We start from the raw sequence: 6713 nt of genomic DNA, 5'->3' as shown, positions 1-6713 counted from the left end.
CTCTTACCTCTGAATGGAGGCTTCTGGCCTTGTCAACAGGAGCCCTGGTGGCAGAGGGGGCTATGAGTTGGGCTGCCAGCCTCAAGGTCACAGCTTGAAGCCACCAGCTGCTTCTCAGGAGAGAGAGGGGTCCTTCTGCTCCCATGGAGATTGACAGGCTCAGAAACCCCCAGGGGCAGGTCTGTCTTGTTCCTGAGGTAGGGTCCCAGTGACTCAGAAGGGACTCCATGGCAGTGAGGCTGGAATCCTATGGTGAAAGAAGATCTCCCCCGACCCCTCACTCCCCCACAAGTGGAATCAGGTTTAACAGATATATCACACCTTAAAGCTGGCTTAGTCCCTTTCCAGATGAAACTGAAGGAACTCTGGTGGAGTAATAGTTACACATTGGGGCTGCTAACCACAAAATCAGCAGTTCAAAACCACCAGCTGCTCCCTAGGAGAAAGATGAGGCTTTCTGCTCCTATAGAGCTAAACAGCCTCAGAAACCCACGGAGGCACTTCTACTCTGCCCTACTGGGCCCCTATGAATTGGGATCAACTCGACAGCGGTGAGTTTGCTTTTTGGAGAATGAAAACTACTCTCAAGCTTACAAATCAAAAAGCTAAAGAGCGTCAAGGTGCCCGTTAAGAGGTGTGACCGGAAGTCCGTTTATACACACAAACACCCAGATGGTCTTGAAATCCATTGGCTCTTCCCATGGTCAGGATCACGGCTAACTAGTGAGCAACTGCTCGGTAGCTTGGCTGAATTCAGCTGGGTGTTTTGGAGACCACCCACCCGCTGCCTGAGGTCGGCACCTTGGGAAACAGCGCAGGGTGAGGTCTTTACCACCAACTGGCTGGAGCTCAGAGCCTGGGTGCATTGCAGGTTTAAACTGAGACTAGGAAGTTGGCTGATCTTCAACAGACTCCAACTGGGGGTCAGAGGGGAACCTGTTCCCCAGGTAACAAACACTGCAAGGATTCCTCCCCAGCTACCAGAGAAAGCCCCTGTGCTTGCTGGAAGGCAGAAGGTCCAGTTAGAGCTAAATCCCTCAGTATTCCTTAAAGCAGGAGGAAGCCTGTTGACAGTCCTGGACTCCCCTTCACCACTGACCAATGGGTCTGAGCCCCTTGGGCACACTCCTCCTCTCCTGCACAAACAGATCCTTCCCTGTCCCTGCTCCCATCCACCCCGCCAAGCCCCTTCTACCTCTCCAGCCCCCAGGGGAGCCGTGTGGATAGCAGACCTCATGGGCAGACATCTTCAACACCCAGTTTGGGCAACCCCTCCTAGTAACAAACTACGTATAAGAATTAAGAAAGCCAAGTGGTCCGATCTGGGTGATGGAATAGAGGCTTAAGAGAACTGCCCAATGGGGGTAGAGAGAGAAATGGGGAAATTCTAGAAAATGTTATCCCCAAACACCAGCGCCCATAGGCAAGACTGGGAATACCAACAAGACAGAGCCTGCTAGGCTGTCTGATGGGTACCAGGGGGCATCTGAGGAGGTGGATCTGTTATTCAATAGCAGATCAGCACCATCTTCCACTGAGAGAGCACTTCTAGTCCTGTCTTCCAGAAGTTGTCTGAGAAAGCCGGCGGGATGGATGGCTCAGCTGACCTTTCCTCAGTTCTGAGAGAAGGGTGGAGGGGTCCAGGGAGAGCTGGCTGCTTATTCCAAACAGCTGGGATGGGGTTGGAGTGACATACGTGTAGACATCCATTTCCAACATCTCACAATAGGCATAAGGCCCCAGAGGACAGCCGCCAGGGAAGCGATTCCTTGCTAATGAGTCAGAGCTGCTTTTGATAGGGACCCCGGGAGTTCCTTACCCCCCAATGTCACTTGTCAACGGAGCATGTGGGCCAGGGATGGGCCCTGGATGAGATGGATGGGTGGTGCCAAGTTCTAAATCTCCTCTGGGGTTTCCTGTGACAGGCTGTTCTTATGATTTAGTGCCCTATCGGCAGCCCGGGCTTGATTCATCACCTGGTGATCCATCTTTCCTACCAAGCCAGGGTTCCTGTTCTATAGTGCCCTTTCCATCCTTCTCTGCAGAAGGAGCACAGGTTGGGCTGATAAAACGCCAGGCTTTGGGACGAGTTTCTAGCTCATTCCTTCCAAAATTGGCAAGCTTGGTAAAGCAGCCAAACCCCCCTGCCACCGAGTGGATTCTGGCTTCTAGCAACACGGAAGAGGGTTTCCCAGGCTTTGTAAATCTTTGCGGGATCAGAAAGCTTAATGGCAGCTACCTCCACCACCACTCACACCTCCACCACCAGCACGACTCCCACCATCTCCTCCTCCTTCTCCTCCACCACTACCATCACACCACCATCACCATTTCCTCCTCCTCCTCCTCCACCACCACCTCCTCCACCACCAACAGTACCAACACTATCTCTTCCTCTTGGCCCCACCTCCTCCACTACCACTGTAATCCCATCACCACTGCTTCCACCAGCACCACCACCATCTCCTCCTCCTCCTTCTCTGCCACTGCCACCACCACCAACAATACCTCCAACACCACCCCACCCCCCAAACCTACTGGATCAGGAGCTGTGGGGATGACATCCAGCCATTTCTATTTATTTATTTTTGCATTTCCATACAACACAAAACAAATTCAAGGGAGAAGGACCGGTTCTCTTCCGATTTGGCCACCAGCTGCAGAAGGCTCCACCATGGAAGAATTTAGTTTTAGAACTGTCTCTTCCTATAGATTGGTTTAATATCATTTAATCCAATTGTAAACATGACTCTGGAGATGACATGATTATGACGTGGGGAAGGGGTGGTTGTTGAGGTCACCTCCAAGGGCAGCGACCTCCTCCAGAAGCTGCCCCCCCCCATCCCCCAGAGGACTGTAGCTTCAGCTCCAGCCCCACTCTCACCCACGTAGCCGGCAGACGCTTGAGGAAGTCACCCATCATCTGTGGCATGTGTGAGGGGTGGGGGCTCCGCACAGCAGCTCCTCTCCATGGGCCACAGCGGGCTAACCGATGGCTTGGACATAGACGTGCTGTGGTCTCATCAGCTCCTCACAGACCTGGGTGTTTGCAGCAGCCTGATGCAATGGGCAGTAGGACACCAGAAGGCCAGTGTCCAAGAGCATCCGTCGCATGAACTTGACATTGTGCTGGTGCTGGTGTTAGAACGCCCATTCCTCTGTGCTGTAGGATCTGCACAGACTCCAGGGTATGGAGGTGGTGAAGATGAAGCCAGCAGCATATGAGCGCCCAAGCCCTTGTGCTAGTGATGTGCCTGCCCACACAGCCAAAGACTTTGCCAAGGGTTCCAGAAACTCCGTCCAATTGCCGATCCCCACCCCCACCCACCATCACCACATGGACCTCATCCAGAAAGGTGGCTGTTCCCAACTCATGGGGGTCATCACACAGCTCTTCCAGCAGCCGCACCACACCATCCATTGAGTGGACAGTTTCAAATACAACAATGTTGAGGACCAAGAGGTCTGATCATTGCAGCAGCTCTTGGGGGTGGTCAACATCACTGTGGGGGGAGATGTCCTTTGGCACTCGGCTGTTGGGGATCCCCTGGATCATGGAGGCGTGTGTGGTTGCCAGCATCGGAGAGTAAATTTCACAGCCTGCCATCCTCTTTGCCCAGGTAAAGAGGAGAGAGTGGTTGGCTGAGAAGCAGAAGATGAACAAGAGCACTACATCCTTCCCGTGGAGGTCAGCCAGCTCCCACTCCAGGTCCCTGTGGAATTCATGAGTTCCAGAAATAGTGCCAGTGCCACCTGCCCCAGTGCCGTGCTGGTTCAAAGTGTCCACGATGACCCCACACACAGGCACTTGGTTGGCGGCTCATTCCTAGGTAGTCATTGCTGAACCACACCAACTCCTGTTTCTTGGTGATGATGTAATCTGAGCAGCTGACCACCGTGGGAAAGACAACTTGATTGGAGGGCGACAAGATAAATGGATTTCCAAGGTCAGCCCCCTTTTCTCTTTATCCCTAGTTCTTTGCCTTAACCGTATGTTGCACTACCTGTGAGCCAAGCCAACCCATGGATTGTGTCTCTCCCTCAAGACCTGCTTTGCCACGCTGCTGGTGGATAGTGTTGACTTGGTACATTGCTGGAGCTCCGGGCCCCATTGGAGCCTGCTGCACTACATACCTAGCTACTGACTGTTGCTGCCCCTCCCTGCTCTCTGCCGCCTGCAGGCCAACTCTACCTGTGTCTTGCTTGAGAGAAGACTCCACTGTATGCTTCCTTGACCTTGGACCAGCAGCCCATGTGAGTTGAAGGACCTTCAGTATATTAACTGTTCCACAAACATGAGTTGACCTAAGCCCTCTATACTACCCTGTGAACTAATTAGCCATTATATCCCTTCTCGCTGTATAAACCTATCCTTTTACATATAGATAGTAATACATGTCCTGGTTTTGTTTCTCTAGAGAACCCTGCCTAACACATCTACTAACTGTACATTCAGTGGTTCAAACCTACCAGCTGCTCCTCAGGGGCAAGATGAGTGATGCTCTCTGCTTTCATAAAGACCTGCAGCCTTGGAAACCCTGGCAAGCTGCTATGAGTCAGAAGCGACTTGATGGCGGTGGGTTGGGTTGGGACTTTCACTGAGGTAACCCCTGTGACCCAAGGCAAGACACCCTATGTTAGCAGGTAGCAGTTCTTCCTAACTGCTAAGCAAAGGACCTCACTGGCATATCTGCCCGTCTAATCCTGTGTAGCTGACAGAGCAGAAGGGTCACAGTAAAAGTCAAAGTTGCCAAATGACTGACGACGAAAGCGTAAAAAGGAGAGCCTTTGTTGACACAGGCAGCTCCTGTCACTCACAATTCGTGCTTGCTGTGTTTTTGGGTCCAATGACATTGCTCACTGTGCTATATCAAAATGACCAGCAGTGACGAGTAGTCATAGGGTATCTGAGACCAAGGGGCCTTGGGGAACTGCAAGCCTACCCACCCATTTTAGAAACTGGAACACTGAGCAGGTCCAGGCGATGCATGGTCCCACTTCCGGTTGTAGGGAGAGCCTGAACTAGAACTCACGGATTCCGATGCCTGACCGGGCACTCTCTCTGCCAACATTGCCTCCTGCCCGCCTGCTCATAATGCCTCCACAACATACAAAGCGCAGAGTGGTTGCGTTAGATTAATATTGCATTGGGTTCAGATCATTTGAATTCCAAATTTGAATTCCAAAAGCCCAAGTTAAACGGGTGTGCAAATTTGTTCTCTAAGCCCTGTCCAAATGCAAATTAAAAAATGAATGAACACTTTTGCCTTAGAATTAGAGAACACTTTGGAACACTGATGTTGCTGTTAAGAAATTTAATGAGCAGCACCAGGCAGCAGCCTCTGATATCTCCTTTTCACATTTTCGTCTAAAATACTTATGGGGTCACAGGAATATCTGAGATGAATTTCCAATAACCGTGAGGCCCATGAACCTGAATTGCTGTTGCTGGGTGACACTGAGTCAGTCCCAACTCATGGCAAGCGACCCCAGGGACAACAGAACCAAACATTGCCTGGTCCTGCACCACCACCACCACCACCACCACCACCATCATCATCATCATCATCATCATCGCCGTGGAAGTTACATAATCTGGTGTCAACTTGAGACTATTAAGAGTGAAGGGGTAGAGTCTAGCCTGTCAATCAGGTCACAGCTTGATGACCTCACTTGGAGGCATGACAAAGGTAAATAACTCACTGGAGGCCAGACACACACTCACTCCCTGGGAGATATTCCTGTTGACAAGCCACATGGAGCTACGCTGCTGGAGGCAGAGCCCTGGAGTAGGAGGAGCCACAGGGAGACCCACACCAGTGCTGAGATGCTTTCACCGCCACTGGATCCACAAGACTTTTCACCCACTGGCCTGTGATCTTTCTGCATTCGGCATTATTACATGTGTTGCGTGAGTCTGAAGAGGAACTTATAGACTGGTATTGGACATATGGGCTAATATCACACTATGGACTTGATCTGGAATGGGCTGGCATGTTTTCTTAATATACGATACTCTTCGATATAAAGTTCTATATTACACACATATGAGTGTCTCTGAATTTGTTTCTCTAGTCCACCCGGACTAATACAATCATCATTATCAGTTGCAAATCAAACTGTTATGACCCATAGGGTTTTTAATTGGCTACTTATTAGAAACAAGGAAGACTATGGATGCATTTGAATTATGTTGCTGGTGAAGAATATTGAAAGTATCATGGACTGACAAAAGGACAAACTAATCTGCCTCAGAAGAAGTATGGCCAGCGTGCTCCTTAGAAGCAAGGATGAAGAGACTTCATCTCACATACTTTGGACATGTTGTCAAGAGAGACTAGTCCCTGGAGAAGAGCATCATGCTTGGTAAAGTCAAGGAGCAGCGTAAAAGAGTCCCTTAATGAGACGCATTGGCACAGTGACTTCAACAAGGGGCTCAAATATAAGAATAAGTATAAGGATGGCCACAGGCTATTCTTTCTAATGTATCTTCATTTGGAAGCTCCCCTGAAACCTATTCCTGTATCATAGCCGCATATAAGCCCCCAGTGACAGGTGAGTCATTGTACTGGCTGAGACTTAAACCCAGGTTTCCCAAAGGGAGTGTTAGAATTCTACCACTGTGTCAGTGGCGATACTGGGAGGGTAGAGGGAGAGTGGGTTGGAAAGAGGGAACCAATTACAAGGAACTATATGTGACCTCCTCCCTGGGG

At 50.5% G+C, this 6713-nt stretch overlaps 1 pseudogene; it reads right to left on the bottom strand.

The window, feature by feature from the left end:
* Positions 1 to 2797: 2797 nt before the first annotated feature.
* The window catches only part of LOC115873522, a 10534-nt pseudogene continuing 6618 nt past the window's right edge, over positions 2798 to 6713 (bottom strand).

This window comes from Echinops telfairi, unplaced genomic scaffold (genome assembly GCF_000313985.2).
Source record: "Echinops telfairi isolate 266 unplaced genomic scaffold, ASM31398v2 ScPeMD7_5;HRSCAF=22, whole genome shotgun sequence".
NCBI classification, from domain to species: Eukaryota; Metazoa; Chordata; class Mammalia; order Afrosoricida; family Tenrecidae; genus Echinops; species Echinops telfairi.
This window is presented reverse-complemented; position numbering and strand designations above follow the sequence as displayed.